The 27,969-nt window shown below is 43.1% G+C and overlaps 1 pseudogene across 1 annotated transcript; it reads right to left on the bottom strand.

Annotated features, from left to right (window-relative positions):
- Nucleotides 1-4: 4 nt before the first annotated feature.
- On the bottom strand, nucleotides 5-26,494 carry LOC108593294 (NADH dehydrogenase [ubiquinone] 1 alpha subcomplex subunit 1 pseudogene; annotated as a pseudogene). Its single transcript, XR_013522456.1, has one exon. The product of XR_013522456.1 is annotated as an NADH dehydrogenase [ubiquinone] 1 alpha subcomplex subunit 1 pseudogene (transcript).
- Between the last annotated feature and the right edge of the window lie 1,475 nt (nucleotides 26,495-27,969).

The raw sequence follows: 27,969 nt of genomic DNA on the forward strand, positions 1-27,969 counted from the left end.
AAAAAAAAAAAAAAGATTAGAAAGTGAATAAGGCTCAAGGGTCAAGGATCAATATTAAGAGAGAAAAACTCTCCCAACAAGTTAGCATTTCTCTAAGGTAGCAGGAAGTATTACTGACATAATTGGGTATTCACACATTTACAGAACTGGGAGACCTCTCTTAAACTACAAGTTCTCTATAAGAATCTTTAATTTCTTAATTTTCAGGATTATATAGAAATACATAATTTTTTTAAAAGCATGATCGGAGTCATTTTATAATCTTTTAACCAAGGACTAATGTGAAGTTTCAGGTAATTCATGTGTATTTCTGTTTATGATTGGACCACTGACAGCTATTCACCTGCATTATCATCTTTAACTCCTAATTCAGTACTTCTCAAGTATTTTCTTCGAGAAATCCTAGGGATTGCTGAAGAAATAATTGGTGTGTGATGAAGGGTATATGAATAGGCCATTCCAAAATATGCCTTTTTGTCATATACATTATTTTGAGCTAAAGCCAACTGAAAACTGTCTGATACAGGAAAAGCTCCCTATCTCCCTATGACTGCTTGAAAGTAGAGTATACATTTCCTCTTTTGTAAAGGAAATTTTAATTTGCAAAGGATGGGAGCTACTTTTTTTTTTTTTTTTTTTTTTTTGAGATGGAGTCTCATTCTAGGATTTGCCCAGGCTGGAATGCAGTGGTGCGATATTGGCTCACTGTAACCTCTGCCTCCTGTGTTCAAGTGATTCTCCTGCTTCAGCCTCCTGAGTAGCTTGGATTACAGCTGTGCCTCACACCCGGCTAATTTTTATATTTTTAGTAGAGACAGGGTTTCCTCATGTTGTTCAGGCTGGTCTCGAACTCCTGACCCCATGATCCACCTGCCTCAGCCTCCTAAAGTGCTGGGATTATAGGCATGAGCCATCACACTTGGCTGGCCTGGAAGCTACTCTTGGAGACAGCATTTAGCACTTGAGAGACTCTTGTCTGTTTAACAACACAATTCAAATTTACCATGTACTTCCTCCCCTCACCTTCCTAATACTTGCCTCCCTCACCCCGAAACCCCAAATCCCTTTTCTTTTGCTTAGCCTATGATGATACATAACCCTCAATCATCTGGCTGCCTCCTTGAGTCTCATTTCTTTGTGAACATACCATGCATAGGTATGTATGAAACTGTTTTTCTCCTGTTAGTCTGCCTTCTGTTGGCTTAAATTCCAGGGCCCCAGTTAGAAAACCTAAGAGGGTAGAAGAAAAATTATTTTTCTCCCCTACAATTGTTGGAACCAGTCCCTGAAATGAGATACTCTTAGATATTCTTTAACCCAGCAGGTCATTTTACCTCTAAATTTCCTCATCTCATTGGGATGCTAATAAGGTTTAAATAAAATCATGCTTAAAATGGACTCAGTCCAGTGCCTGGTATATAGAAATCTCTAAAAATAATGCCAGCTACTTCTACTCTATGATTGCTACTACCAGTGCAGGCTACTTTTTAAAGTCACCATTCTTGTTTTTGGTTCTATTTCTTGTCATATAAATTTAATCTAATATTTCAAAATAATACACGGACATAAGACTTAGGAGACAGAGTCGGTGGTTACTGATATGTTACAATTTGAGGTACCCTATGAGGAACTACTTAATACTATTAAAAAATTATTCCCCCACCACTAAAGTTCTGTAATTCAAGATTCAATCCTTATCTTCTTATATCAGAAACAGCTAGCTGTCTGCCAGAATTCATGCTTCCCCAATGGAGAATGGAGTTGTCACTGCAAACTGCTCAGACAAGGACTTCATTTCCCCACTCCTCATGTACCTGATGTGGCCTTCCTTCCTTCCTTCCTTCCTTCCTTCCTTCCTTCCTTCCTTCCTTCCTTCCTTCCTTCCTTCCTTCCTTTCTTCTTTCCTTCCTTTAGTTCTAACCCGTGGAATCTGAGCAGAAATGAGGTGTGGCATGTTCAGGTCAAGATTTAGGAAGAAGGTATACTTTCTCTATTCTTTCTCTTTCCACCAGCGAGATTCATTTACAGATTTGCTCTAGGGGAAGACTGAACCACAGGATGGAGGAAGACTAGATATTTGAATCACACTATAGAGGAAAGATGACCGCCAATGGGACAGATGCTTTGGGTGCTTAAAATAATGAGAAATAAACATCTATTAAGTTTGAGCCATACATTTGGGGTCTATTATCTACTGCCTCTAACATTACCCTAATTGATAAAAAAAATTGCTACCTTGAAAAAAGTACTGCTACAATAAATACCTAAAGTAACTATTACTCTCTGAACACTTGGGTAGCAGATAGCAAAAAAAAAAAAAAAAAGGAGATATTGGGTGCTAGAAAGATGGAGATCCGTGTTATGTCTTGGCAAAGCATTTTATTTTATTATTTTTTGAGAGTGAGTCTCGCTCTGTCACCCAGGATGGAGTGCAGTGGTGGGATCTTAGCTCACTTGCAACCTCTGCCTCCCAGGTTCAAGCAGTTCTCTTGCCTCAGCCTCCTGAGGAGCTAGGATTACAGTTGCCCACCACCGTGCCCAGCTAATTTTTGTATTGTTAGTAGAGACATGATTTTGCCACGTTGGCCAGGCTGGTCTCAAACTCCTGACCTCGTGATCCACCCGTCTTGGCTCCGCAAAGTGGTAGCATTGCAGGCATGAGCCACCGCACCTGGCCTTTGCAAAGCATTTTAAAAATCAAGTTTCTGATAACCTAAAAGACAGTATCCATTACTAGAACGGACCGATGACTGCCGTGTATTCACAGTTCTTCCCTTTCTTACTAGGAGCTTCTTTTTTTTTCATTTTATTTTTATTAAGCACTACATAACACACTGCATGCTACATAGTGCACTGTATGAACTTCCAGCAGGGGGCAATGGCCATAACAGTTGTTTTCTTCATCAATCAGGAAAATGCTTCCTTAATCAATGTTCTCCAAACCCTTTGACATGTAGTAACAATCAACTCCAGAGATGTGCCTATCTCTTTCCATCAAATCCCAGTGATACAAAAAATAGGCAGCTCTTTTTCCCTTGCCCCCATTAGTGAACCTGTGGATGTACAAAGTAGCCAGTCCTGGAATAAGCAAGCGCACGCCCATGGCAAAGAGTCTGGGGAGAATCTTGAACCACATCTCTGCCCCGTTACCTAGGCCCAAACCCTACTTCTGGGTCCTTCTTAATAGGAGCTTCTGTTGTGGTTATCTTGTCCCTGTCTTATAATTACATATTAGAGGGGCAGGGAATTTTTAAATATGTTTGTATATCACCAAACTGAAGAGAGCTTTAGATGAGAAGACTCCATATCACCCAGAGATGCTGGACTTTGAGCTGTATGCACGAACTGGATCGGACTTCAGGGTATGTCTTTAGAATGAGGAAAGAAGGGTATATACAGATATTTGGTGAAAAGAACAAACTGAGGAAGAGGCAAAATTTCTCCTCCCTCTTCCATATTTTATTTTTTTATTTTTCATTTTTTGAGACGGAGTTTTGCTCTTGTTACCCAGGCTGGAGTGCAATGGCACGATCTCGCCTCACTGCAACCTCCGCCTCCTGGGTTCAGGCAATTCTCCTGCCTCAGCCTCCTGAGTAGCTGGGATTACAGGCATGCGCCACCATGCCCAGCTAATTTTTGTATTTTTAGTAGAGACGGGGTTTCATCTTGTTGACCAGGATGGTCTCGATCTCTTGACCTCGTGATCCACCCGCCTCGGCCTCTCAAAGTGCTGGGATTACAGGCGTGAGCCACTGCGCCCAGCCCCCTCTTCCATATTTTAAAACCAAATTTCATCTAGCCTAAGATTCCATTGATTGTAAAGCATGTGCTCTATCTGTACTACCAAGAAAGGAAAAATGCTGCCAACCAAATCTGAGTTTACCTTGAATAATAAACTTGCCATTGATTGACAATACATTCCTATTGAAGAGATATTAAAATGTGAAAACAAAGTGCAAATCCAGATTGATAAAAAACTAATTTTTCAGGCTTGGTGCGGTGGCTCAGGCCTGTAATCCAAGCACTTTGGGAGGCCGAGGTGGGCAGATCACCTGAAGTCCGGAGTTAAAAGTCCAGCCTGACCAATATGGAGAAACTCCATCTCTACTACTAAAAATACAAAATTAGCCCGGCATGCTGGCACATGCCTGTAATCCCTGTTACTTGGGAGGTGGAGGCAGGAGAATCGCTTGAATCTGGGAGGCAGAGGTTTCGGTGAGCTGAGATGGAGTCATTGCCCTCCAGCCTGGGCAACAAGAGCGAAACTCTGTCTCATAAAATAAAACATACTAACAGAGATACATTTCTCACACCCTTGCATCCCGCCGTTGCCTGGAGACTTGTTCTCACCAATAGTGGACTTGAAGGGTGTCACTTCCAGGCCAGGCTCTTTAAGATCTGGGTCACTTCTCCACACTTTCTTTTTTCCTCCCTGGCTGACCTCAGTTGACAGTGAGGTTTAGGAGATGGCAGAGCCACAGGGAAAACAAAAAAAAAACCCTTGATTTCTTGATTTCTGAATCACCAAATGGAGGAAAACCATCTACAGACCCAGATGGAGAAACACCTATCCGAAGTAAACTTTTATTTTATTTAAGGCATGTATTTTCAGTATTTATTTGTTACCACAGTTAATATTATCCTAATTAACACACTCTGTTGCTTGGGTTATTGTAAGAATTAAATTATCTTGGGAGGCCGAGGCGGGTGGATCACGAGGTCAAGAGATCGAGACCATCCTGGTCAACATGGTGAAACCCCGTCTCTACTAAAAATACAAAAATTAGCTGGGCATGGTGGCACGCTCCTGTGGTCCCAGCTACTCGGGAGGCTGAGGCGGAAGAATCGCTTGAACCCAGGCGGAGGTTGCAGTGAGCCGAGATTGCGCCACTGCACTCCAGCCTGGCGACAGAGTAAGACTCCGTCTCAAAATTAAATAAAATAAAAACAGTCAAAATTCTGTCTTTTTAGAGAAAATTAAATTTAGTCAATTCCTGGGAAGAGTAATGATTTGCTGTAAAGTCACTGGGTCAGTCACCAGTACTTTAGTATGAGTGAGTTGCTTTCTGTTTCAGCCAGGAAGAGGTGGGCCACTGTAGGAGTGAGACTGTGGATAGGGAGAAGGTGTGCAGATTCATCCGAAGATGCTTATTCAAAGGTAATAAATATATTTTGGACACTTGACACAAAGTCTCCTTCTCTGGAACTTAGCCCTGATAAGCCTCTGTTGAAGAGCTGAGCCAAAGTGGTCACTGATAAAATGTATCCTAGTGCCTCTGCCACAGCAGATGTAAACAGGGTTGTACACCTCACCCAGGCTGAGACAATCAACATCTTTTCTTTTCAACGTGAAACTGGCTCTCTGAAAGTTTGTGCTGGCTGCCGGGAGCCTATCTGTCACGTAGCATCATGTCTGGGGGCGGTTTTATGGCCCAACAAAAGTCACGTGCCGGGCCAAATCACAAGAGAGCAGAAATTCTGAATAAGTCAAGGGATCTGGTCTGCTGAGATAAGAATGGGGCAGATATTCAGCACAGAGCAAAGGAAAGAGGCCACGAGGCTGCCAGGACTTCTGCAGCATGGACCCCAACCCGACAGCTCACCAGTTCCCATCTGCAGCTCCCACGAGGCTGGACTGAATCATGTTTTCATGGTTCTGGTGTCCTTAAAAATAAACGTACTTTCAAAATATCTGAGCCAGCTGATTTAGTTTCTGTTTTTTTGATCAAGAACTTGGCGATGACTAAGTCACTAAAATAAAAATCTCCTAACCGTGCTTGTTACTTACTGTCACATAATAGCAATACCACCACAGAGTTCACCTCTGCCCAGGCGGAAGGGGTTATTTAAGCCCCTGCTACCACTGGAACTATGTCCTCCAATTTCCACTTTTTTTTTTTTTTTTTTTTGAGACAGAGTTTCGCTCTTGTTACCCAGGCTGGAGTGCAATGGCGCGATCTCGGCTCACCGCAACCTCCGCCTCCTGGGTTCAGGCAATTCTCCTGCCTCAGCCTCCTGAGTAGCTGGGATTACAGGCATGCGCCACCATGCCCAGCTAATTTTTTGTATTTGTAGTAGAGATGGGGTTTCACCATGTTGACCAGGACGGTCTCGATCTCTTGACCTCATGATCCACCTGCCTCCGCCTCCCAAAGTGCTGGGATTACAGGCTTGAGCCACCGCGCCCGGCCCCAATTTCCACTTCTAAGAGCTGGGATTTGATGTTCTTCTGAATAGTCTAATCTCCCAGAGATCATCTTAGGAGTTGTTTGAAGGATAGGATCACATTTTTCATATTTTTGCCACAAAAGATCAAATAGATCTTTAGATGTTGTCCTATCACAATTTTTCTTTTTGGTGGAAGATGGGTGGAAGGGGAGTGTTTTTTATTCCATTAGTAATACATGCCCATTATAGAAATTTTGATGATACAAACCTAAGTGTAAAACTTTTAAAAATCACAGTTTCTCCCCCAATATAGAACCATCAGTAATTTTTAGGACACAATCCCGACAATGAAGAAAAGGTAATCACATCCTGAATCGCCCTTGAGAATTCCTGTTATTTTGTTGGTTGCATTTCTTCATGTGCTCATAGACATTTTCTTCAAAGAATTTACGAAGGGCCGGAATTGGATTCACTGGGAAATGCATTTGGAAGCAGGCTTCTTCATTCTTTCCGATAACCAACAAATACATTTACTTCATTCAGCCTCCTTGTTCTTCAGGAAATGAAAAGAAATCATTATCTAATTGAGATATCCTGTATGTCATAGAGACAAGGAGATTTAAACCATGTCCCTAGTTCTTTACAGTCTGTCATCTGCCTTTTATCAGCAGTTTAACAAGCATATTCTTCACTTCCTAGCTGTCCGCTTGTATTTCCTGTTAAGGCATCACATCTAAAACGACTTCAATTCCCAAAGGCTCTGGAATCGTGTTTTTTTCTTTCCTCCTTATTTTGAGGTTTCATTGGGCTCACCACTGTTCATTTTCTTTTCTTTTCTTTTTTTTTAAATGGAGTTTCGCTCTGTCTCCCATGCTGGAGTGCAGTGGTGCAATCTCAGCTCACTGCAACCTCCGCCTCCCTGGTTCAAACAATTCTCCCATCTCAGACTCCCGAGTAGCTGGGACTACATATGTGAACCAACACATCCGGCTGATTTTTGTATTTTTTTTTTTTTTTTGGTAGAGACAGGGTTTCACAATGTTGGCCAAGCTGGTCTCAAACTGCTGACCTCAGGTAATCCTCCCACCTTGGCCTACCAAAATGTTGGAATTACAGGTGTGAGCCACCGCACCTCGCCTGTGTTCCTTTTCTAAAATGCAATATTTCATTTTGTCCTTTCTTTGGGATAACATTCATTATCTTCCTTGCTCTTATCATCATCCCTTGTTGGATTTAATTAGTCATTTCTTGTTTTATTTATAGTATTTTAGGAATGAATTATATGAGCCCATGTGACTCGCTCCTCACACCAGTGATTTATTGTTTGAGTGAAATTCTGCTCTTTTACTAATCAAGGTAGGAGTGTATCTTTGAGTTTTAGAGGTGCTTTGCCTTCCTTCACACACAAGATTTTTACAATTAGCCACATTTCCCTCTGTTTTCCACTAATAAAAGGGATTTAGTCCAAATATGAAATTTCTTAAAATCTGTTCACCCTCCACTGTGGTTTTCTGTTTTCTGAGTTTTTCACTGTGAATTTCAAGTTGTTTTGGAGGGGCCGTTTAGGAGGATAACGTTCTCTTGACTGGTTGCCAGCATTCCCATTCTGCTTAATCATTATCATTTTTTTAATGGGTAAAAGATTCATACTTCACTTTTTTTTTTTAAGACGGAGTCTTGCTCTGTCGCCAGGCTGGAGTGCAATGGCGCAATCTTGGCTCACTGCAACCTCCACCTCCCGGGTTCAAGCGATTCTTCCACCTCAGCCTCCTGAGTAGCTGGGACTACAGGCGCGTGCCTAATGCCCAGCTAATTTTTGTATTTTTAGTAGAGACAGGGTTTCACCACGTTGGCCAGGATGGCCTCGACCTCTTGACCTCGCGATCCACCGTCTCAGCCTCCCAAAGTGTTGAGATTACAGGTGTGAGCCACTATACCTGGCCCATACTTCACTTTAAAAAAATTTTTAATTTAATTTATTTTTTTAAAACAGGGTTTCACTGTGTTGGTCAGGCTGGTCTTGGACTCCCGGCCTCAGGTGATCCGCCCACCTTGGCCTCCAAAGTGCTTGGATTACAGGTGTGAGCCACTACACCCCGCCCATACTTCACTTTTTATGTGAAGCTTTTGCTAAAGTTTTGTCATACTAGAGATTATCTACTTAATCTGATCACACTTGACTGCCAACCATTATAACTGAGATTCAGAGCTAGGACAAGTAGAATACAGGAGAGTCCTTCCATACTCAGCGAACAAATACTTATGGGATTCCTACTGGGTGTTGGACACGGTTCACTTTGAACAGGGTGGACACCATCCCTGCGCTCATGGAACTCAGGGTCAAGTGGGGAAGGTGAGCAGGCAATACCCTGCATTAGCATCTGTGACTGGGGTAAGCACAGTGTTGGAGGGGCATGGACCAGGTGGGAATGACAGAAAAGGGATATACGTGCTGAGACTTGAAGGACTAGAAGAGGGAGGCAGAGCGGAGGGTATTCTTGAACCCGGGAAGTGTAGGTTGCGGTGAGTTGAGATCAAAGCACTGACTACATCCCAGCCTGGAAGACAGAGCGAGACTCTGCTCCCCCCAAAAAAAAGAAGAAAGAAAAGAAAAGAAGATGAACAGAGGTGAGCCCAATGAAACCCCAAAATAAGGAGAAAAAAGCAAAACAAGATTCCAGAGCCTTTGGGAATTGAAGTCATTGTAGATGTGCTGTCTTAACAGGAAATACAAATGGACAGCTAGGAAGTAAAGAATATGCTTCTATTAAACTGTTGAGAGAGGAGTGGAAACCAAATCAAAGCAGCATTGGAAGGGGTGTTCGGAGAACTTGAAGGACTCTATGCAACTGGTGATGGTGTGTGTACATTGTGGTTGTGGACGGTTTTGGGGAGAAGGGAAAGATGCTACCAGGTCATGAGTTGTTGGTGTGCCGTGCTGAAGAGTTTGCGCTTTACCCTGTGAAGGCTGAGAAGGCACTGAAGAATGTTTTGTAGACTTGTAATGGTCAGGTTTTGATTTCTAAGAAGTGTTCTGGCAGTGCAGAGTGATGCCACGGCCCAGTAGCTTCCTTCTCACGTGTGTAGAGGGGGTTTCTGCCTGGACTGAGGCTCGCACTAGTGTAGGGGGTCAGCACCACCCACCAACATTTGAACATTCACCTCTTTTTCCTCCTTTCCTTTTCTCCCCCTTCCTTCTCCTTCTCTCCTTTCTATCCCCACCTTCTCTCAATCATTTTCTTGGAAAAGTCTTAAAACTTGAACAGTTCATAGGCAGGTTAAAAAAAAAAACGTCAGTGAAAACTTTCCAACTGTGGATGTCCTGTCTTCCTAGTTGTGGATGTCCTTTCTCTCTAGTTAATGTTAAATTACTTACTGGCAGAATTTCCTCTCATGGATGCTCAAAGCACTTAATTTCCCGTTCTCTACTTGTAATTCTTTATCACTGCCCATTATCACCCATGACATAGAAAGGGAGAAAATAGAATTTCAAGTAAATTGATTGTACTATTGACTTGTGGTTCTTGCAGAGAGTTTATTGGTAGAATAGGAAAACTGCAAGTGATCTTCATGTTTTTTAACCTGTAGATTGTGACCCATGCATAGGTTATTAAATCAATGTAATGAGTTATGACCTATACATATTTTTAAAAACAGGACATAATCTAATAGACTAGAAAATATCAAAGTGCACTGAATATACTGAGCATCAATATTGTCTTGCAAAACTTTTGTTTCAGTCATGAGCATATATGTTTACCGATGCAGATAATAAAAAAATATGTCTTACTGTGTGGGTGGTAACAACAGCAACATGATAGCAAATGAAAAAAAATAAGATTGGGCATAGTGGCTCATGACTGTAATCCCAGCACTTTGGGAGGCTGAGGTGGGTGGATCACAAGGTCAAGAGATCAAGACAATCCTGGCCAACATGGTAAAACCCCGTCTCTACTAAAAATACAACAATTAGCTGGGCATGGTGGCATGCACCTGTAGTCCCAGCTACTCAGGAGGCCGAGGCAGGAGAATTGCTTGAACCCAGGAAGCAGAGGTTGAAGTGAGCCAAGATTGAGCCACTGCATTCCAGCCTGGCAACAGAGTGAGACTCCCGTCTCAAAATAAATAAAATAAAATAAAATGACAAAGCAAGTTGAAAACCCCTGTCTAAGGTTAACCGTTTTCCACTGTGAAGATGGAGGAAGCTGAGAACTAGAGAAAGTGACTTGTCCACGCCCAGAAATTAGTGGCAGTTGCAAGAAGTTTAATTCAGGTATCCCAACAGTCTGATGTTTTCTGAACAAAAGTTGACTAATTGCCTAAATGGAGGACTAGAGATTGTGCAATTAATTTACTTAATTTGTCCTTTAGCTCACGTTGTGAGAGAGAGTCAAATGTTCACCACACTTAGTTATCTCAGCAGTTATTAGAACACACAGCATGCTTCTGTTTTGGTATTGCATCACAGCTGAGCATTGGATTTTGATAGGTGGTCAGTTTATGCCTTTATTCTTAAATTCTTTTTTTGTGGGAAGCTTTGATATGTACAGTCGGCCCTCCATGTGGGTGGGTTCTGCTTCTGTGAATTCAACCAACCAAGAAATGAAAAATATTTGGAAAACAATATTCGACAAACTTTCAAAAAGCAAACGAATGTGCTGTATGCCAAGTGCTACATTGAATCCATGCAAATGAAGTGGGGTGTAGACTTTGTATTAGACATTAGGAAGAATCTAGAGATGATTTAAAGTAAACGAGAGTATGCGGAGGTTGTAGGCAAGTCCTACGCCACTTAATTTAAGGGATGTGAGCACCTGTAGATTTTGGTATCGGGCAAGCCCTGGAACCAGTCCCTCATGGATACCAAGAGACAACTATATTCATGCTCATGTTTATGAATAAGGATAATCTAGTATTTGATTTTTTTTTTTTTTTTTGAGACGGAGTTTCGCTCTTGTTACCTAGGCTGGAGTGCAATGGCGCGATCTCGGCTCACCGCAACCTCCGCCTCCTGGGTTCAGGCAATTCTCCTGCCTCAGCCTCCTGAGTAGCTGGTATTACATGCACGCGCCACCATGCCCAGCTAATTTTTTGTATTTTCACCATGTTGACCAGAATGGTCTCGATCTCTTGACCTCATGATCCACCCGCCTCGGCCTCCCAATGTGCTGGGATTACAGGCGTGAGCCAGCGTGCCCAGCTAGTATTTGATTTTTAAGTGCTAAATAATTATTTTGATTCTTTCATATTCCTTAACCATCTTGAAAAATGATAATTCCAGGCTGTTCACAGGGTTTTTGCCTGTAGTCAGGGAACTGTTTGGTCGACCTTTGGAGGCTCCTCCAGCCTTGAGATTCAATTACATTTACCTTTGCTATCAGTTTAGATTTTCTCTTCGATTTTCCAAGATATTAAACATTTCTCTTTTCTTCACATAGTATTTTATAACTCAATTTCAGGAAGGTATTGTGGCATAACAAAGAACGCTAGAATGGGAATCGAGAATCTTGGGCCTTGTCACCTCATTTATTGTGTTTGCATTTTAGCAGGTTCAGATGTTTTGTTCCCATAACATCTTTGGGCCTTGATGTCTTCATTTGAAAACGGAGGAAGTGAGTCTAGATTATCTGTAGACTCATCTGTTTCTGCAATTAATTAGTGTTTCTAACTATGTAAAGGGTATGAGTTCCTTTTCAAATACAATAGAAACTATTGCTTAGAAAGTTGCACATGCAGATATGGAGACATGCTTTGTATACAATTTTATGAGTGCTCCTGGATTTTTGTAAGCCATTTAGAGGTTCATGGTTTCAAAACCTTGCTTTAAATAACTCCCTGTTTGCCATACTATGGGACAGATTCTCTAGCTTTTCTATTCTGAACTTCCTAAGGAATTCCTACTTTTGCTTCCTTCCTGTTCCTTTGCACTTCCTTAAAAATATACTCCATGGTTCAAGGACTCTTAGAGCTGGAAGGAAACTTGAGAGAGACAGGCCATTCATCTAATTTCCTTCCAGTCCGTTATCTTCCTTCACACATTAGCATCATTCATTTGTCCATTCAGTAACTCCACAGTGTTTTTACTTCAAATAGTGATGTAGAAAATACCACCTTAAAATCTGCACGGTGGCTTTCACCTGTAATCCCAGCACTTTGGGAGGCTGAGGCAGGCAAATCACCTGAGGTCAAGAGTTCAAGACCATCCTGGCCAACACAGTGAAACCCCATCTCTACTAAAAGTACAAAACTCAGCCAGGCGTGATGGCACATGCCTGTAATCCCAGCTACTTGGGAGGATGAGGTGGGAGAATTGCCTGAACCTGGGAGGCAGAGGTTGCAGTGAGCCAAGATAGTGCCACTGCACTCCAGCCTGGGTGATAGCGAGACTCCATCTCAAAAGAAAAAGCTATTTCTCATATAAGAGCCCTTAATTCATTCATCCTACAAGTATTGAGCATCTCCTTGGGTCAGGCACTGAGCTCCATGCTGAGGCTGTAACGGTGAGGAAGACAGACACTGTCCTTGTCTCCATAGGCTTACATTCTCCTGGAGACAGAAACGAAAAAGAAGTTATCAAAGAAATGAATAAAACTACTTCAAACTGTGATCACTATTGTGAAAGAAACACACACAGAGTGGAAGGGAAGAATTACAAGGAGGAAGTCCTCTTTTACAGAGTGGTCAGGAAGGCCTCTCTAGAAGGCAACACTTAAACTGTGACTAAAAGATAAGAAATGTTTGCCACACAAAAGAGGAAGAAAAAGCATCCGCACAGAGGGACTCATGCATTAAGGTCCTGTGGCAGGAAAGGATGGAGTGGAATTTAGGAACTGAAAGAACAAGCTCCTGAAGCTTTGTGAGGGAGGAAAAGAAGTTGCAAGATGGAGTTGGACAGATGGTAGGGGCTAGATCATGCAGGATACTGTAGGGCATGGTAAAGGGTTTGGATCTTATTCTGCAAGGCAGCGTATCAGAGCAATTTTAAATGTATGGGCTTTGAGGCCAGGCTGCCGGCGTTTGTACCCCAGCTTGATTCCTCACTGCCTGTATGTGTCAGCCACTTGTGCACTACTTCAGGTCCTCTGGCCTCATGCGTCCTGAGGGTATTTAGCTACTTGCTCTGCTCCAGTGGTCAGTGTGACAGGCAGCTCTGCCTGGGTTCTGACGGGCTTCATGTGGACTAACCTGGTAATCCCTGCCTTATGCCCTGTCACACCTACTGTCTTTTGCCTAAGTGCAATCCTCCTGGTGCAAAGGTCTGCCTGTGGGCACAAGTGCAAGGGAGGCAATGCCCCATGGAGTAAATCTCTGACCAAAGAGTGAGAGATGCCGGTGAATAAATTCTTCTTCTCCTCTACCCAGACGGAATGTCCAGGGTAGCAATGGTAATGCAAGACCAAGCAATCATATGTGCTTAATGCCATGCTGGGGTCTTTTCTTGAAAATGGTGGTCCTTCTCTGCCTGACTCCCTCCTGCATTTCTGAGATTGCAATCCCCAACAGAGGAGCGGCACATATATATTTATCGGGGCTCCGCTTTCTGGGAAATCCAGGTTAAGACAGGCATCCTGAATGAACCACCTCCCAGTGCCTCAGTTTCCTCATCAGATAGATATAAATTATGATAACAGCACCTGCCTCATAGAATTGAATATTATATACATTAATCTGTGTCATGTTGTTAGTATAGTGCCTGACACATGGTATGTGCCACAAGTGTGCTGTTATCATTATAATTTATTCTAAGAGAAATGGGGAGTCATTGAACTTTAAGGAGAATATCCCAGCCATCAGAAAATGTTTGATAGACATTTTAATACTTTCTTTCTTATACCTGTATGGGAAATAAATTGGAAGAAGACAAGAGCAGAAGTGGAGGGACATTTTGGAAGAAGTTGCAATAGCCAAGAGAAGAGATCTTACTCACCTGGAACAGAGTATTAGCAGTGGAATCCAACAGACGTGGACAGATCCAAGAAATGCTTTGGAGGTAGAACCCATAGAAGTGAATAGATTGGATGGAGAGTAAGCGAAATGGAAGGCCACTTAAAAATATATGTTACTCTTCCTGCCGTGAGAATAGTATGTTCTAAATCCAGCAGTTTTTCTTAAGATTTCTCCCCATCTATATGCCATAGACTAATATTTTCTTTTCATCTTTGTTGTCTTTGTTGAAATTCTTACCTTGCTCTTCACTCACACATCTCAAGGCTACAACCAACAGGATATTGTCTACCACCTGTTTTTAACCTGCTGCCCCCTCCTGTGGCCCTAGTGATGAAATCTTAAAACAGCAAGATACAAGTCTTCATCTTGTGCTCCCTCAACTTCCTGCCTTCTCCTCCCTACTCCTCAACTCAACCATCTGCTCTAACCCGTTCCAGCAAACTCACTAGGCGGGCCCATCACTCACCCTCATATTTTGCATCTATATTCTCAACCTATTCTTGGAATGCCCTTCATTCAAATTGGCTAAATTCTTTCTCCAACTTTACTCATTAAATCCTGACTCCCTCACTTATCACAACAGAAGTAAGTGGAACAATGATTCTTGACTTCTCAAGGCAATCCTGCTTAAGCCAATTCCCATGCACCTTTTCTTCAGTCACTGCCAATTGACCCTTCCACCTGTTCAGGCTGAAAAACTTGGAATGCATCTATATACTTCCGTTTCTCTTACACCTCACATCCAGTTTGTCAGCAAATCCTGTTGTTTTTACCTGCAAACCATATGCCAGATCCAACCACTTCCCATGAACACCGCTCCCACCCTGGTACAGGTCTCCTCCTTTCCCCTGGATTATTTCAGTGGCCTTTCACTTCTCTGAGCTTTCTGCTCTGAGCTCGCTCCCTGCAGTCTGCTCTCAACACAGTGGCCTGAGTTATTCGGAACCATTCAGATCATGTTGCTCTTCTGCTCAACGTCTTTCAACAGCTCCCCATCTCACCCAGAGTAACCGAGACAGCCAGGTGGTAAAGTCCCCCAGCAGAACCTGTGACCTTCCGGCACTGGGAGGAATGTGCACTGGGAGGAATGCACACGGAGGTGGAGCCTCGGGAGGTTCCGCCTCCCCCCTCCACGCCGTGCCATTCCCAGTGGGGAGGAGCCTGGACCCTCCTGGTCCTTGATGGTACCTGGGATTCAATCTGGGAGGCGGAAAAACTGGCTAGCAGGACTCTCGCTCTGCCGAGAGTTCGTTTCCGCTCCCCGCCCCCCGCCTTTTTCCCTTTTTGCCCAATACATTCCATTTTTCTGACCCTTCAAATTGTATGCGAACCGACTCTCTCATGGCCTTGTGACAAGAACCTAGCTTTCAGCTGAACCAAGGAGAAAGTCCTACAACATAACATCCAGTGTCTTTGGTGGCTCTCCCACCCCCTCTGGCCCATTTACTTCTGATCTTTTTTATTAATTTTTTTCTGTCACCAACCTCTGCCCCCTTATTCCTCTGTGGCCACCTTGACCCCCTTGCTGTCTCCTGCGCACACTAGATGTGCTCTCACCTCAGGGCCATCTGCTCTCTTCCTCTTGGTGGGCATGGGATTCCCCAGGTCTCCACGTGGATGGCTCCCTCACTTCCTTCAGGCTCAGATGCCACCTTCCCACCATCGTCTATGCTCACCACCCGGGACAGTCTCTATTTCCCTTCCCTAGGCTACTTTTCTCCAGGACACATTCTATCTTATTATGGACATTAACCCCAGATGTAAAGCACGTGGTTCCCATCTTCTGTCCCTCCATTCAGTTCGTAATCAGTCAAAATTCTTGAGGTGGTAGGTTGGGCAGGGGAGTAGCAATTGTGGGTGGGGAGGACTTTAGAAGTGACTTCCTCCTGATAATCTGAGATTTTTACCAGTTTAGTGTCTATCACTTGTGTATATCGTTTGTTTCACTTTTTTTGTGTGATTTTTGTGACGTCAGCAACTGAAAAATACCATTCTACATGATCTCCGCAATGATATAATCCCAAATTTGACCCAAGTGACTTTTTGCAGCCCTCTTTGCTTTTACTAGTTCATTGAGGACAGGTATTATGATCTTTTTATCTGCTGTATCTCGGGTACTGAAAACCCTCTTGGCACACCGTATGCTGTGCTGCCAATAAGCATTTGAATTAGTATTGAATTAGTGATGGCTCATCCTCTCTCTATATATTGTACGTGATTCTCCTGCTCTCAGAAACTAATAATAGAAACATTTGCTTAAGCGTAGTGTTAACACATCACTTCGTTAACAAGTCCATAACCACAAATTTATAATACCTTCCATTTACATAACACTTTGCAGACTCTAAGATACCTTCATATACATTGTCTTATTTAATCCTCACAACAACTTTATATTCCAGTTTTTCACAGGAAGCTGAATCTGAGAGAAATGGAGTTTTTCATTCACAGCCGCAGGAAACTGAACCAGAGAAACTGAGTGATATGTTCAGAGTCTCCCCAAGGGAGCCAAGATTCAAACACAGGTTTTTCTGAGCAGAAATCAGATGCAGTTTTCACTCCCACATCCCTACTCTCTGGTTCTGTATTGGATCAGTTGCCTATGTCTTCTCTGACTCTGTATCAGTAACATCTTCCTAGTGCCCTTGGCCAGCGAGGTTCAGGACTCAGAATCCAGTTGATCAGGTTTGTTTCAGATCCTAGAAGCTGTGTGAACCTAGCAAAATTAGGCTGGCTGAATGGCTCTACTTGGTAGAAAAACCGAAATAAGTTTGTCTAAAAACAAATGTTTTCTTTTCTTTTTTTGAGACGGAGTGTTGCTCTTGTTACCCAGGCTGGAGTGCAATGGCGCGATCTCGGCTCACCGCAACCTCCGCCTCCTGGGTTCAGGCAATTCTCCCCCTCAGCCTCCTGAGTAGCTGGGATTACAGGCACGCACCACCACGCCCAGCTAATTTTTTGTATTTGTAGTAGAGACGAGGTTTCACCATGTTGACCAGGATGGTCTAGGTCTCTTGACCTCATGATCCACCCGCCTCGGCCTCCCAAAGTGCTGGGATTACAGGCTTGAGCCACCGTGCCCGGCCCCAAAACAAATGTTTTCAATGCAATCTATCTGCAAACATTTTGATATAGTTTCAGGCTATGAATGCCTGGAACAAAAGACTCGAAAACTCAGTCTATACAGAGTTGTATGCAGACAGGGGCTTAACTACGTTCTGGTCAAACCATTTAAATAAGTCATCCCATAGCCTTAAAATTACCACGGTCCTCTCAAAGGAATAGTTTTTCTTATTGATTCTCAGTTCTAAGAATGCAAGCCCTGTCTTTTAAGGACCGCCCAAATTCTTCTTTTTTTTTTTGTGAGATGGAGTTTCACTCTTGTTACCCAGACTGGAGTGCAATGGGGTGATCTCGGCTCACCACAATCTCCGCCTCCTGGGTTCAAGCAATTCTCTTGCCTCAGCCTCCCGAGTAGCTGGGACTACAGGCCTGTGCCACCATGCCCAGCTAATTTTTGTATTTTTAGTAGAGACGGGGTTTCACCATGTTGACCAGGGTGGTCTCGATTTCTTGACCTCGTGATTCACCTGCCTCGGCCTCCCAAAGTGCTGGGATTATACGCTTGAGCCACCGCGCCCGGCCCAAATTCTTAAATAAATGGCTATTGAGTATCTACTGCAAGAAAGGCACAAAGCTATTTCTTCCCTTCCTGTTCATTCATAAGCAAATATTTCACTTTCTTGGGGTGTCTTTGTAGGCTATCATCGCTCTTAGTCATCCATCCTCATTCTTCTCTCCCATCTTCCGTAGCTCGTTCCTGCACACAGAGAAGTCATTATTATTAAGGGTCCACTCTGTGTTTCCTTCTCTTGCAGCTTCCTTACTTTAACTGCACTGCTTAAAGTTCAAACCCCATGTCTTTTCACTATCACAGATTGCAAATCGTCAAAGCCTGGTGACTAAGGGAAGGGAGAGGAATTCCATTCGCGATTTGGTTCGGAGAAAGGGAGCAGATGTTATCAGATGCCCCATTTTCATGTCAGACAAATAACATGACTCAAACTGGTTCAGGTGCAGCCTTCATAGATCAGAGAGAAGATGAACTGCTGACTTGGCAAAGAGTCACAAATAAACGTTGACTTTGGTTTGGCACCTATAATTATACCTAAGCCATAGCTTGCATTTTGATTATCTCTTAGAGGAAAAAAGGAAAAAAAAAAAAAAAAGACAAGAAAGAAGGAAAAAAGGAAGGGAGAGAGGCTGGAAGATGTTTTTTTTCTTAGTGGGACAGAATCAGGCATTCAATTTTCTCCCAGAATTTATTTTGAACTGGGACTTCGCTGACGGAGGAAATCCATGAGAATGGTAAGATAGAAAATGATGCAATTACCTAGATTTTATAATAAGTCTCTCACAGATTCCATTGAAAGCATTAATTCCAACACTGAATTAAGATGTGAAGTAATAGGAGAAACAAACCCTCTTTCTAAATATACATATCAAATCAGTTTAACAGATGTTTGGTGAAAACTTACTAGGTAATGTTTGGTATTAATAGTTAACAGAGAAGAGTTTCTGTCCTCAAGAAGTTTTATAGCCTAAAAGGAAAATAAGACATGTTAAAATAACTGTAGTATAAAGCAAAATGCTTTGGTAGAGGCATCAAGTGCTCTAGAAGGAAAGAAAATGTCGTTAGCTGATGCTTGAGAGATTTTAGGTTTCATAGAGGTGGCATATTGCCAGGCACGGTGACTCACGCCTGTAATCCCAGCACTTTGGGAGGCTGAGGAGGGCAAATCACTTGAGACCAGGAGTTCCAGACCAGCCTGGGCAACATGGCGAAACCTTGTTTCTACTAAAAAACAAAAATTAGCTGGGTGTGGTGGCAGGCTGTAATCACAGCTACTTGGGAGGCTGGGGTGGGAGGATCCCTTGGACCTGGGAGGAGGAGGTTGCAGTGAGCCAAGATCGAGCCACTGCACTCCAGCGTGGGTGACAGAATGAGACTCTGTCTCAAAAACAACAAACACACAAACATTAAAAAAAAAAAAAGAAATGGCATTTTAAGAATGCATAGGATTTGTATTTCTGGTAGGTGGAGAGAAAATTGTAAGCACAGAGGCAGGAATGTTCAGGAAATATTTAGTGATGAGTGAGTGGTCACGTTTGCCTGAAGGATATACTGAGAGACGGAGTGGGAAAAAAAGCAAATGCCAGAATTCCATTTGATTTTCATTTTTATTCTGTGGGTTCTAGGGAGCCACTGAAGGCTACTGAAGAGAAGGCTGACACATTCCTTCTTTCTTTTGTTTTTGAGAGAGTCTCACTCTGTCGCCCAGGCTGTAGTGCAATGGTGTGATTTCGACTCACTGTAACCTCCTCCTCCCAGGTTCAAGCGAATCCCCTGCCTCAGCCTCCCAGGTCCCATGTAGCTGCTATTATAGGCACCTTCCACCATGCCTGGCTAATTTTTGTATTTTTAGTAGAGATGGGATTTTATCATGTTGGCCGGGTTGGTTTTGAACTCCTGACCTCAAGTGATCCTCCTACCTCGGCCTCCCAAAATGTTGGGATTACAGGTATGAGTCACCGCGCCTGGCCATATTCAGTCTTTTAGAAGCTTTTTGTTTTTAGACAGAGTCTTGCTCTGTTTCCCAGGCTGGAGTGCAGTGGTGCGATCTCTGCCTCCTGGGTTCAAGTGATCCACTACATCAGCCTCCTGAGTAGCTGGGACTATAGGCGCATGCCACCATGCCTTTTTAAGAAGCTTTTTGACAGCAATTGGAGGATGTTTCAAGAATGCAACATTAGAGTTTGGGGATATGGTAAGGAAGCCATTACTGTAACCCAGGGCCTGGGCTAGGTGAAGTGGATGGGACACATATGGAGGATGTCTATGAGGAAGAATCCACAGAATTTGGCAGCTGATTAAATCTTTTCCTATTTGGTCAGGACAAGGGGAGGCATGGGTGAAAAGTGAAAAACTTTTTAGTTTGGACTTTGTAAATGATGAAAACCCAATGTGGCTCATTAAAAGGAAAAAAAGGGAAAATATATTTGCAAAGTCAGATGACAAACCTAACTACAGATAAAGCCAGGTAGGGACAATTAATCAGGGTCTCAGGTGTCATTCTTCCTCCATATCCCCTTTCTGAATGTGGCTTTATTCTTCTCTGCAGAAGAGATTCTCTCCAAGCTTGAGGGTCACGTCCACAGTTGTTTCAGGAGTTACGTTCTTCTAGCTGAGGGACTCAAGAAGAATGGGATCTTCTCTTGGGCCAGTCTGAAGGTTACCAGAGAGAAACTGATGGGCTGGGGCCAAATATACAGCCATTGCACTAGTCACTGGACCTGGCAATGAGGTACTGTTTCTGGCAGACCCCATGAAAATCAGGTTGGGAGCAAAGGAAGGCATTATAGTCACGGTCACACGGGAACTTCTTGTGAGTTGAGGAACCACCTGAGCTATCCCAATGTGGGGACAGTACAGAGGAGTTTAAATTATGATTGGAGTTCTAGGCCATTATGTTTGGAAAGACAGTGATATCTTTAACAGTGAGAGAAATAGATTCGAGTAAAATGCTGAAATTTATTTTAGACATCTTATTTTTAAGGTGGCATCAGACTATCCATGTGGGGTTGTGTAGGAGGCCCTTAGAAATTGGGGTCTTCAGCTCTTAGGGGAGGTTGGTTTTAGAACTGTAGATTTTGGAGTCATTAGCATATCACTTATGATGATGCTAAATGGATAAAACTGCCCAGAGAGAAAATATTCAAATAGAAAAGAGTAGAAGGCAGAGTCTAGGAAATTTACATCATTTGGCCGGGCGCGGTGGCTCACGCCTGTAATCCCAGCACTTTGGGAGGCCGAGGCGGGTGGATCACGAGGTCAAGAGATCGAGAGCATCCTGATCAACAAGGTGAAATCCCGTCTCTACTAAAAATACAAAAATTAGCTGGGCATGGTGGTGCGTGCCTGTAATCCCAGCTACTCAGGAGGCTGAGGCAGGAGAATTACTTGAACCCAGGAGGCGGAGGTTGCGGTGAGCCGAGATCGCACCGTTGCCCTCCAGCCTGGGTAACAAGAGCGAAACTGTCTCAAAAAAAAAAAGAAAAGAAAAGAAAAGAAAAAATTTACATCATTTGCATGGTGGTTCTGAAAAGGACAAAGTAACATCCGTCTATTGCCTTTGGTCAACCAGGGCTGGGATTCACAATCCAATTCAACAGTTTTGCTTCGGATCTTATGAACTATGCTAACCTAGCAAACTGGGGCTGACTGAATGGCTCTACCTGGTTGAAAAACCAGGATTAGGTAGTCTAAAAATGGGTGTTCTCAATGCAACTCATCTGCATACATTCTGATATAGATTCAGGCTATAAGTAGATTGAGAAGGAGCTATCAAATAACAATATCCAAGAGAGAAATGGGTAAGAAAGTGTAAAAAGTCACTGAGTGTTCTGTAGTTCTTTTCTTGTCTTCTTTATCAAGTCAACAAGTTATCTCTTAAGTATCTATTATAATCCTAGATAGGGCATTGAGCGAGATAAAAAAGAAACAGAAGACACAGATCTTGCAAACTCTCAGGAATGGGCAAAGCAATGGTGGGCTGTGAGACTGTGCTGAGGCAGGGAATAAAATGCCTTCGGGCAGCCAGAACTGAATATTTGGCTCACTTGCTTCCACTGGTGTATGCACCAGAAGTTGCAATAAACCAATACAAGGAAGCCAGGTGTGGTGGCATTCACCTAGAGTCCCAGCTACTCAGGAAGAGAGAGAGAGAGAGAGAGAGACAGAGAGAGAGAATACAGGGAAGAACTGACTGGTAGCCTACGGGAGCATTTGCTTGTTAGCTTATTTTAATGATTATGCATGGGACATAGTTTCAAATTAATAAATAATTCTATACTCTCAAAGGATGATTACTCTCATGGCTTGAAACAACATTAAGGTTAAAAATATCAGATAATGATCGTCATTATTTTATTTCAATTAATTAATTTTTTTGGAGACAGTCTTGCACTGTTGCCCAGGCTGGAGTGCGGTGGTTTCAGCTCACTGCAACCTCTGCCTCCTGGACTCAAGCGATTCTCGTGCCTCAGCCTCACAGCTGGGACTACAGGTACCCACCACCACACCCGGCTAAGTGTTTGTATTTCAGTAGAGACGTGGTTTCACTGTGTTGCCCAGGGTGGTCTCCAACTCCTGAGCCCAAGCTGGCAGTATAGGTGTGTGCAATCATGCCCAGCTAATTTTTGTATTTTATGATAGAGACGGGGTTTCACCATGTTGGCCAGGCTGGTCTCAACCTACTGACCTCAATGGATCTGCCTACCTCGGCTTCCCAAAGTGCTAGGATTACAGGCATGAGCCACAGTGCCTGGCCTGTCATTATTTTAAAGAAAGTAATTTCCTTGTCGGTTTGGGCAATGTATATATTTTTGCTGCTTATCTTTCCTTTTTTCAAGGTGGATTTCCTCAGTAATGGGCAATTGATTGGTAAGAGGTGTCATCGTGAGGTGGAAGGAGCACTGTGTAAGAGGGAAACCGGGATGTTAGCTCTGATCAGCTTCTCTCCCTCTCTGCCTCTGCCCCCATTGCACACATAAGCCTGTGTACCCCACTTTATAACTTTAAGTAAGTTGCTTCGTCTCCGTGTTTCAGTTGCCTCAATTAATAAATGAGAATAATAGCATATCATTGACTCAAGGACAGGAACTATACAGATGATTTCTTGAGCTTCTGTTTATCTTAAAAACTGGAATTCTGTGATTATAAGAATTCCTTTATGCTGTGTGTGTGCAAGGGATACCAAGCCCTAAGGATTGATTCCTGCCTTCATAGAGGCTACACTCTGGTCTAGGGAAACAGGAACTTAATGATTCAACACCAAAGTGCTATAGAGAAGACAAACGAGATATTCACAGGGCATATCGAGTATAAATGCTCATGTCTGTCCAGGGGAAATTAGGGAACTTCCTCAGGGGAAGTAACATTTGAGCTGAGCCTTGAAGGAGTTTCTATGCCAACAACGAGAATGGGGGTTTCGGGCTGGGAGAACAGCACGTGTTTTAAAAAGGAGATATGTTTTGAGAAAGAACTAAAAGTAAGTTTATATTTCTGGGATTTAAAGAAGAAAGTATGGAGCAGTAAAAATTGGAGGCTGGACAGATGGTCAGGTATTACTCAATCCAAATGACAATCAGACAGTCACTGGTTGAAGGACAGATGCCGGATGCTGGGTTGACTGGAACTTGGAATTACTTGATCCTGGAGAATGTTTGGGAAGGCTTCAAACTCGAGGTAGAACAGGGATAAATGTTATTGCTAGAATTAGGAAAAACATAAGAAACTTCTATTAAAGGCAGCGGCTGTGAGGAAGAGAAGTGAGGGGAAATAAAAAGGATATTTAGGAGACAGAATCAACCCTTATTTTATTGAATGAGGCATAAAGAGAAGGGAAGAATGAAGGGCTCACTTTCAACCCTCTGGCTTGGGAAACTGGGTGCAGGATGGAAGCATTCATTCACGGAGACAGGAGGCGCAGGAACAGACACAGGTTGTGAAGAAGCATGAAGTTTTGGCATTCATGTCTTTTGTCTTGCTCTTGTTTTATGGATGCAATGTCATTCTTAATTTCCCTGAAGATGCTAATGTGCTTTTGCTGGTTGTCTGTTTCTTACTCTTGCCTTCTGTAGAACTTGTAGTCTCCAAGTTGAGACAATTTCTGAGTTAATTCCAGACAGATCACTTCCTTTCTGGCTGTATTCTCATTCCTCAGGGGTACTAGGCTGCAGCTTCCTCATCAGCTCTGACCATCAGTCATCCCTCTTCATCCATCCCCTGACTTCCAGAACTTTGCTGGAATCTCTATTCCTCCATTAGCTTCTCTTCCGTTCTCTTTGTTTGGTTGGGTTGGTGGGGGTGGAGTGTTCATACCTTTTCCTTTCTTTCCTTTTTTTTTTTTTTTTTTAAGGCAAGGTCGATGTTGCTCAGGCTGAACTTCAACTCCTGGGCTCAAGCAATCCTCCTGCCTTGGTTTTCTGAATAGCTAGGATTACAGGTGCATGCCACTGTGCTTGACTTGCTTTTTATTTCCTTACTATGATTTTAATGTGGTTTTTGGGAAAAAGATAAACAAATGAGCTTAATCTGCCATCTTAAACCAGAGCCTCTGAATTTGATCTTTGATATGATATATTTGAGGTAGCTATTAACATATGGTATGCCCAGGTAGAGTTGTCCTGTGGGAAGCTATATGTATGGCTTTGAAATGCAAGAAACAATGGCAATCACAGGTAAAGATCTGGAGTTCCCGGTTTAGAAATTATGGGTGGGGATGTGCTTGCCTAGGGAAAGGATGCAGAATGCAAAAAGAATAGGAATTAAGCTTGATGCAGGGGACATCAACATGTAAGATGATTATTTATAGATACATTATTTCTCCAGAAGTAGGGAGACACATGGTAACTCAGAACATTCCCCTTATTGATAAGAAGGACTCGAAGGGGCTCTTCAAGTTCAGAAAAGCTGCATTTAATACACAGTAAAGGTGTCAAAGCAGTAGAAAGATGACTAGGTGTAACAAGGTTGAACGGCGTGAGGACAGGGGTTCTTAAGATGAGAGAGATAATCAGCGGTGTCACCAATTCTAGATGATGCTAATTATTTTGGCTCTGGGCCCATTCTTACAAGTCTGCTGAGTGATGACTCTGAAGATCTGCCCTCTTACTCTTTTCTTCTGCTGAGAACATGGCTCTGATTCAAGTATCACTGTTCAGTGAGATATGTCTTGATAGTCTCCACACATTCTGTAAATAGTGACTGAGGTTTTAAAATATACCAGACACCAGGTGAGATGCTAGGGATATATGAAAATATAAAAGACAACATACCTGCCCTAAAAAAACTTGATCTACATGCATAAGCATGAGCATGTCCCTCATGCTCCAACTGCGTGTCATCAACTGACATTTTTCTTGCTAGGAAAAGTTTTACCATTAGCATTTTTGTTTTGAGACAGGATTTGGCTGCTGCCCAGGATGAAGTGCAGTGATGCAATCATAGCTCACCACACCTTGAACTCCTATGTGCATATGAGCCTCTCACTGCAGCCTCCCCATAGCTAGCTAGGACTAAAGGCACTCATCACCAATCTTGGCTAATTTAAAGTTTTTCTTTTAGAGAGGCGGTTTCACTGTGCTGCCCAGGCTGGTCATGGATCCTGGCCTCCAGCTCTTCTCCCACTTCGACCTCCCAAAGTGCTGGGATTGCAGGCATGAGCCATCATGCTCAGCTACCATTAGCTTTTAGGGAAAGTTTGGCTACCACTCACTCGTTCTAATAGGTAGATTTGGAGGCTCTTATTCAGGTGTCCAATGTAGCCATTTTCTGTATCTCATGAAGCAAAGGGTGAGGATTTCCTTTCTCTATCTCAAAAGTGATAGAAAGTCATCACTCTGACCCAATAGAGCACAGTGCCTGGGCAGAGTGATTTCTTATCATCTATTAGTTTATTTAGTCTTTAACTTTTATTACCTTAAATTATTATTAAGCAGGATCGTAAAAAAACACAAGTCACTGCTCAATAGCCTGCTTCAGAGATGGTCAATGAAAGAAAAAGTTTTGTTTGTTTTTTTATACTAAAACTTAAGCACCATCTGCGAACAAGTCATTGGCGGGAAAAATACAATGAATCAAAGAATGATAGTCTACTCATAAATGCCTTCCTTATAAACACCAACATTCCAACACAAATAATTTCTTATAAACCTGGAATTTTAGCTGTTGTGTTTCTAATCTCGTTTTTTTGTTTTGTTTTGTTTTGAGACAGAGTTTCGCTCTTCTTGCCCCGGCTGGAGTGCAATGGGGTGATCTTGGCCCACCGCAACCTTTGCCTCCTGGGTTCAGGCAATTCTCCTGCCTCGGCCTCCTGAGTAGCTGGGATTACGGGCACACACCACCATGCCCAGCTAATTTTTGTATTTTTAGAGATGGGTTTTCACCATGTTGACCAGGATGGTCTTGATCTCTTGACCTCGTGATCCACCCACCTCGGCCTCGCAAAGTGCTGGGATTACAGGCGTCAGCCACCGCGCCCAGCGGTTTTTTTTTTACCCTGAGATTTTAAAAAAGTCTGATGAGAAAAATTTAATTCAGTAGAGAATAAGGATGTAGGTTGTCAAAAGGGTGAGTAGAGAAAATTAATAGGATGCTTTATTAATATTACTAAAGCTAATTAAAAATGACAATAGCAGTGATGAGATAAGAAGAGAATATTGGCCGGGCGCGGTGGCTCAAGCCTGTAATCCCAGCACTTTGGGAGGCTGAGGCGGGTGGATCACGAGGTCAAAAGATCGAGACCATCCTGGTCAACATGGTGAAACTCCGTCTCTACTAATAATACAAAAAATTAGCTGAGCATAGTGGCGCGTGCCTGTAATCCCAGCTACTCAGGAGGCTGAGGCAGGAGAATTGCCTGAACCCAGGAGGTGGAGGTTGCGGTGAGCCAAGATTGCACCATTGCACTCCAGCCTGGCTAACAAGAGCGAAACTTCGGCCGTGCGCGGTGGCTCAAGCCTGTAATCCCAGCACTTTGGGAGGCCGAGGCGGGTGGATCTCGAGGTCAGGAGATTGAGACCATCCTGGTCAACATGGTGAAACCCCGTCTCTACTAAAAATACGAAAAATTAGCTGGGCATGGTGGCGCGTGCCTGTAATCCCAGCTACTCGGGAGGCTGAGGCAGGAGAATTGCCTGAACCCAGGAGGCGGAGGTTGCGGTGAGCCGAGATCGTGCCATTGCACTCCAGCCTGGGAAACAAGAGCGAAACTCTGTCTCAAAAAAAAAAAAAAAGAGCGAAACTCCGTCTCAAAAAAAAAAAAAAAAAAAAAAAAAGGAGAGAATATGGTCATTTCAAATAATGACATTTTTCTAGTTTAGGTGAGCTGTCAAAATTCCTTAATTCATTCATGCATTCAGTCATTCACGCATTCAGTCAACACATATACCCAGCATGTGCCAGACACTGTAGTAAGTGCTGGGATACAAAAACCTCCTTATGAGATATTCAGTAATAGCTAAGTTAAATCCCACCAAAGAAAGTTACAGCGCAGTCTACGAGATGAACGTCAGTGCTGCTTCGCAGCCTTGTTCTACTTCAGTTGTCCGGTGCTGCCACCTGCTGGTTATTTTCTTTTTAAAAAAAATTTTATGTTAATAGTTTTTGGGGTCCATGTGGCTTTTGGTTACAGGGATAAGTTCTTTAGTGGTGATTTTTTATACTTTGTTGCAATGCTGAGTATTTCCCTTCTCAGTGAGTTAAACAGGTGTGGATAGATAACCCACAATGTCTTTATTTTATTGTATTTTATTTTTTTTAGAGACGGTATCACTCTGCCGCCCAGGCTGGAGTGCAATAGCACGATCACAGCTCATTGCAGCCTCAAACTCCTGGGCTCCAGTGATCTTCCCGCTTCAGTCTTCCTAGCAGCTGGGACTACAGGTGTGCACTACCTGCCTGGCTAACTTTTTGATTTTAATTTTTTCTAGAGGCAGGGGTCTTGCCATGTTGCTGAGGCTGGTATTGAATTCCCGACCTCAAGTGTTCCACATGGCTCGGCCTCCCCAAGTGCTGAGATGATAGGTGGGAGCCACTGCACCTGTGGCCTACAACCCAGAATTTCTTAGGAAAGAAAAACAGGTGGAGAGGACATTTCCATGTCTGCATGCTGGACCATGCATTTTCTTGATGAGTACACATCCTCTCTTCCTCTCCACCTAATGCCATGATGGCACCAGCCCTAACTTCTCCAGAATTACAAGCTCCTCTCCTGCTGGGTGCTGACTCAT

This window comes from Callithrix jacchus, chromosome 9 (assembly GCF_049354715.1).
Source record: "Callithrix jacchus isolate 240 chromosome 9, calJac240_pri, whole genome shotgun sequence".
Classification (NCBI taxonomy): Eukaryota; Metazoa; Chordata; class Mammalia; order Primates; family Cebidae; genus Callithrix; species Callithrix jacchus.